Genomic DNA, 6,442 nt, shown 5'->3' with positions numbered 1-6,442 from the left:
TGAAATATTATAATTTAACAGAACAGACAAAGGGAAAAAAGAAAGAAAAGAAAGAAAGAAAAACAATAACACCGGTAAAGGAATACAAGAACGCGATTACAGTACCGCCGCGAAGCGCACCGACTGAACCCGAACCACCGCAACCCGCCCCCGAGTGGCGACTGACTCCCCCGCCCCGGCTAGCTCCTTTTATAGCGGGGCATGGGTCACGTGGTATGGAATACGTGCCTCCCCTGCCGGCTCCTTGGAAATTAACCCCATCCTCGCCGGAACCAGGACAGATACCTATGTTGGGTTGTTTGCAAGTGTGCAAAGTTTAGTAAGAAGTAGTCATGTGTCTCGTTTAACATGCAATCTTGCTGTATGAATTGTTGCAAAAATCTGACATATCAAGAATCAGAAAGTCAAGCAAAAATCTGTAAATTATTTTGGGGGTGAGAACTATCAATATGTGAACCCTGGGAGGTATATGAAATGAACTGGTATTGAGCCTTAAGACAGTGTGCTGTAAGATTCCTCTGGAAACAGGCCCAGCAACAAAACAGGTGGAAATATATTTAAGAATTATTGATAAATTAACAGCAGAGTTACTAAAGTGAGAGAGGTGTGGTAAAAGGAAAGCCAGAAAATTCCCCTGAAGACTACCTGCTGCTGCCGAGAAGATATTGATATCCCGTTGCTCTCTGCAAGAGAGTAGACGAGGACAGGCAGAGAGGTATTAAACAGTGGGGAAATGAAAGCTGGTATCCTTTCACTACCACGGCCTCAAGAAATGAGCACCAACCCTTCAATTGGCACCATAGTTAACTACCTTAATTTCCACCCTGGCGGGCCCCCTCATAGTACTGTTCTTAATTCTAACCTTCGGGCCTTGTTATTGTTAACAGATTTGTAGCTTTTGTTAAGAATAGGTTAAAACCAGTGCAACTAATAGTAATAAAGCAATCAAAACTAGAAATGAAGATTATACCAGATGAAAACTCTGAGTTAAATGCAGCTTGTGAAGTACTGTCCAGGTTTGATCAGCAAATTTCTTGTAAATAAAAGAAAAAGGGGGGAAAGATTGTAATAAGTAACAGAAGATCATTTGCTGATCCAACCAGTCGCTCAAGGACCATCTGGACAGGAGGTTATCTCAAGCACAATAAAAGCTCAAGCACAAGCGCTTAAGCGGTTTGATGAACAAAATAGTAAAAAGTAAAAGGGGGGAATTGTGATAAGCTCAGCGCTGTTTGTTCACCAAACCTAGAAACTCGCATTGTCACATTGTTTTACAAAAAGGCAACTGCTGAACCTGCTGTTGCAAGATAGCCAGCATCCTGTTGAGCGAGCAAGGCTAAAACTGCAAAGGTCAGGTTATGCAAACAAAGTAGGATGTGAAAAAGACTTGGAGGAGGGGAGGGGGGCTCATGAAGACGAAGAGTACATGATGTGAGGAAGACATGAATCTTTCATCCCTGCGACAACCAAGAGGAAAAGGAAAGCAGAAAACGACCCCCTAGCAACAAGTCGTGTCGTGCAGATGCAGAGTGCCTCTCTACCGGAAAAAGAAGAGTATAAAACCAGGGACTTTCGGGAACCGGGCGCGAGCCGTTGGCGGAGTGAGACTCCCGGGCCGCCCAGCGCTGTTTTGCTTGCTGCCGCTTGCTAAATAAATATTCCAAATTTTTAATTGACTCTGTCTCGCATCAATTTGTGAGATCAACTTATAACACAGTCAAAGCTGGCCAGTCAATAAATGGCTACAGGACTGGTGCCACAGCCAGGGGTTTGGCTGCTTAGACCATGAGACTCACTTTGAGAAACCGGGTCCCCTGGGGCCTGATGGGGTCCACCTGTCAGAGAAGGGTAAGACCAGCTGGAGTGCATGGAGCTCCACCTGGGGATGGATAAGGAATGGAACTAGAGCTTATGGGTCAGGATTAAAGGGAGGGCAGGGACAGGTGACATTACAGTAGGGGTCTGACAGAGGCCACCCCACCAGGAAGACTGTACTGATGAGGCCCTCTATAGGCAGATTGGAGCAGCCTCACATTCACAAGCCCTGGTCCTCATGGGGGACTTCAGTCACCCTGATATCTGTGGGAGGGAGAACACAGCAGGGCATAAGCAATCCAGAAGGTTCATGCAATGCGTCGATGACAACTTCCTTCTCCAAGTGACAGAGGAGCCAATGAGGAAAGGGACCATGGTGGACCTTGTTCTCACCAACATGGAGGGGCTGGTGGGGAATGTGAAGCTCAAGGGCAGCCTTGGCTGCAGTGATCATGAGATGGTGGAATTGAAGAGGCTTAGGGCAGTGAGGAGGGCGCACAGTAAGCTCACTACCCTGGACTTCAGGAGAGCAGACTTGTGCCTCTTCAGGGATCTGGTTGGCAGAGTAGCATGGGATAAAGCCCCGGAGGGAAGAGGAGCCCAAGACAGCTGGCTAATATTCAAGGATCACCTCCTCCAAGCTCAGGAGCAATGCAACCCAACAGAGAGGAAGTTGGGCAAAAATGCCAGGAGGCCTGCATGGGTGAACAAGGAGCTCCTGGGCAATCTCAAAGAGAAAAAGGAAGCCTACAGAGGGTGGAAGCAAGGGCAGGTAGCCTGGGAGGAATACAGAGAAATTGTCCGAGCAGCCAGGGATCAGGTTAGGAAAGCTAAAGCTAAATTTGGCCAGGGGTGTCACGGACAACAAGAAAAGCTTCTATAGGTATGTCAGTGACAAAAGGAAGATGACGGAAATTGTGGGCCCTCTCAGGAAGGAAATGGGAGACCAGGTAACCTGGGACATGGAGAAAGCTGAGGTACCCAAAGACATTTTTTCCTCGGTATTCACTGGCAGGGGCTCCAGCCACACCACCCAAGTCACAGAAGGCAAAGGCAGAGACTGGGAGAGTGAGGAACTGGCCACTGTAGGAGAAGACCAGGTTCAAGACCATCTGAGGAACGTGAAGCTGCACAAGTCCATGGGACCTGATGAGATTCATCTTTGTGTCCCGAGGGAACTGGCAGATGGTTTTCTACCAGCCCTATGCTTTCTCAACCCTCAACCTTTGCAGTGGCACAAGCCTGGTCTGCCAAACACCTTCACTCCTGTCAGGTTTGTACAAGGCCCACACACATCTGGGCATGCCCAGTGTAAGCTGACCTCCACCCAAACCTGGAGCCCCCCTGGCCTTGGAGGCTGGGAGGGGCCAGGTCCCCTCTGTCCGGGGCTGGGCACAGCTTCTCCCTGGGAACTTCCCAGAGGAGCACTCCTCGTGTGTGTCAGCCTGGCCCCTGGCCCAGGTGGCAGAGTGGCTGCTGGGGCAGGGCTGAAGTAGCTCAGCTGGGAGAGCGTTAGACTGAAGATCTAAAGGTCCCTGGTTCAACCCCGGGCTTCAGCAATGATTTTCTCCCTTTCATTTTTGCAGAGCCCCTCAGCCTTCTTCCAGCCTGCCCCAGCCATGCTTGCTCCCTCACCTTTTGCCAGAGCACTGGCGCTGCCCTGGAGCTGTGCATCTGCGGCTTAGAAGGAGCCTTCCTCCAGCGCCACAAGTCCCCATCCTCCCTCTGGGCAGGAGTCTCCATTCAGTGCTGCTTTGGGGGGATGTCCAGCTGTCCCCCCTTCCCTGCTCCACAGAGATGGGGATCTCTCCTCTATAGGGTCTCTGAAAAGACCCTGTTCCTCTCCTCTTTGTCACGCTTGATGGTGCACACTCTGCTCCCCTCCTCGTGTGCCTCCTTCACTTTGTCTTCAGTTCCCAGACCAGAGGCCACCGTCCCCCCAGTCCCAGGGAAGGGCACTCCCTGGAACCGAGGCCTGGATGGCAGCATCCTTCCTGTGGGGGGGTGTTGCAGCCACACCTCTGATGTGCCCAGGACAGTTGGCAAAGCCATGCTGAGGGTCACCCACTGCAGTGCACGGGCGTCAGTGTTGTTTAGTCACACTCCATCCTGAGCAGAGTTTCTTGGCCCCCTTTTCCCCCCTGCTGCAGTGATTGATAAAACACCTCTGTGCCCCTCTCTGGGCATCAGCCCCATGGAGATGGAAGCCTGCCCTTCACCCCACCTCCAGGGACGCTGTGGGGCAGAAGGGTACAGGAGGAGGCCCAATACCTGGAGAGACTTTGTGAGATTTCTGCCCCCATGTTCCCCCCACCACACACCCTGGGGTGTCATAAGAGCCTGGGGGCACCTCACCCCAGGGAGACCATGTCCCTCACCCTGTTGTACTGCTCCTCCTGTGGAGATGGGGACAGATGTGGCACAGAGTTGTGTTGTCCGGGGTGGCAGAGGAGGCTCAGGGGAAGAGGTTTGTTCCTCTCCATCCAAACACCCCAGGGTGGGCCAGAGCGTGGGAGCAGTGCCTGCAGCAAGAGCCTCCTTCTGCCCCATCACCCTGCAGAGACGCTGAAGGGGCAGTGCTCTGCAGTTCAGCCCTGTGCCAGGATTAGGCCCCAGTGGAGAGGCAGTCCGGCCTTCCCCCATCGCAGGAGGATCCAAGTGCTGTTTTGTGCAGAGGGTCCCTGGGCACCCAGGGGACAACAGGGCTGCCTTGTCATAGACACGTCATGGGAGCAGAATGTCTCTTCTACTGACAAGTGTGAAGGGGATGTTGCTCAGTTGTCAAGGGCCCACTTTGCATGTGGGAGGTCCCTGGTTTGATCCCCGGCATCTCCAAGGGTGTTCTTCTCTGAATCCCCAGCCTCAGGCGGGCACAGGCTGGAGCTGGAGCCTCTGGTCCTCTCCAGGCACTGTGGGCCTGCCCTGCCCACCCAGGGCCTGGCTGTGGGGTGAGGAGGGCTCTGCCTCTTTTGAGCCCCCTCTCAGAAGAGAGGCAGGCGGCTGTGCTGGACCTGAGCTCAGGTCACTGCCTGCACCACAGACCCACCCCACCCACCACCCAGGGACAAGGTTGGGCAGCAGAGTGCCTGTGAGGAGATCTCAGGGAGGAGGTAGACATCAGCAGCAGCACACGAGGAATCCTTTCTGGCTGCACTGAGAGATGTGGTGTGAGGGTGCTGCTCCAGCCCGGGTGTCCTTTGGAAGCAGAGCCACGCTGCCCTGGTGGCTTCCCAGGGTCTGAGATTGCCCTGTCTCCAGGTGAAGATCCCACAGCACGTGGGAAGCACCCTTCTGTGCCAGCAGGTAGGCATGTTTGAGCTGGATGAACTTGGACAGACCTGTGGGACTCCCATCTGGAGGGATGACACCTCTTACCCTGACCCTGTCTCCAGGTCCTCTTCCCTCTGCCATCACCACTGGCTTGAGCAGAGCCTCAGCTCAGGGCACCCGGAGCTGTTGAGGTCAGGCACAGCCCTGCAGAGGTGGAACTGGGGGGCCAGAACCCACCTCTTGTTCTAGGGGGCGTTTGGGGTCCCCATCCACCCCATGCAAGTGGGAAGAGCAAGACACAGGCCTGTCCACAGCTGTGCACAGGCAGATGGACCAGGAGATGGTGTCCCCACTGTTTCCCCACCAAAACTACCTGCAACCAAACCATGGGAGAAATGGCCTTTCACTGCAGGGTGCCCAGTCCCCAGGAACAGTGGGCCCAAATTCAGACAAATGAGGTATAAAAGTGAAGCAAAGAAGAAGAGAGGTGGGAAAATCTTCTGAACACGAGATGATGGGTGCCAGGATGGACACTGACCTGTAAACTCAAGCTGCCCCAGATGGCAACCATAGAGAAGAGCCCATTGTCCTTCCCAGGCCACCTCCCCACCAGCCCTTCCCTCCCACAGCTGTGACAGTTCTCCCTGACTCTGGCACATGGCAGAGCTTTGCCTCCTCCTCCTCCTCCTCCTAATAGAGATGTGTGAGGGGGCAGAACACCTGAGCAGAAAGAGCCCGTTTCATGGCATTTTGGGGCCTGAACAGTCTGGCCCTGCAGGCTGGGTCCGGTCTTTGTGGCAAAGCGGGATTGTCACTGTGCCCTGGGTCTGTGCCTGCTCCTGCAGCTCCCACGGACCTGCCTGAGAGATGGGAGGGTGAGACCCCAACCCTCTGCACTGGTACCCCACGCTGGGCAGAGCGCGGCTGTGGAAAGCCCATGGGAGAGCAGCGTTCCCAGGGCGAGACCCCCTTGGCAATGGCTGACACATATGGTCACTGCATACATGGGACCAGCGTGGCCCAGGCAAAGCTGCAGGAAAGGACAACTGGGGAACCCCGGGGTGAGGAGATGGGCGCTCGCACTGGGTGTATCTCAGGACTTTGCAGAGAATCCTTTTTGCTGGAAAGTGTGACTGGCAGGGTGGAAATGTCTCTGTCAGCAGAAACATTTCCGAGGGACCATGGGCTCTCACAGCCTGCTGTCCCCAAGACATGTATCTTCCCCACTCCCATGTTTTCCTTCTCTGTTCCCCCTAGTTGGCCTCAGGGAGACACTACAACTCCTGGGCAGGCAAGAAGAGCTCTGGCTCGAAGACTCAAAGGCTTTTAATAAGACCAAATACACGGGCACAGTATA

This window comes from Vanellus vanellus (assembly GCF_965231255.1).
Source record: "Vanellus vanellus genome assembly, contig: HAP1_SCAFFOLD_35, whole genome shotgun sequence".
Lineage (NCBI taxonomy): Eukaryota > Metazoa > Chordata > Aves > Charadriiformes > Charadriidae > Vanellus > Vanellus vanellus.
This window is presented reverse-complemented; position numbering follows the sequence as displayed.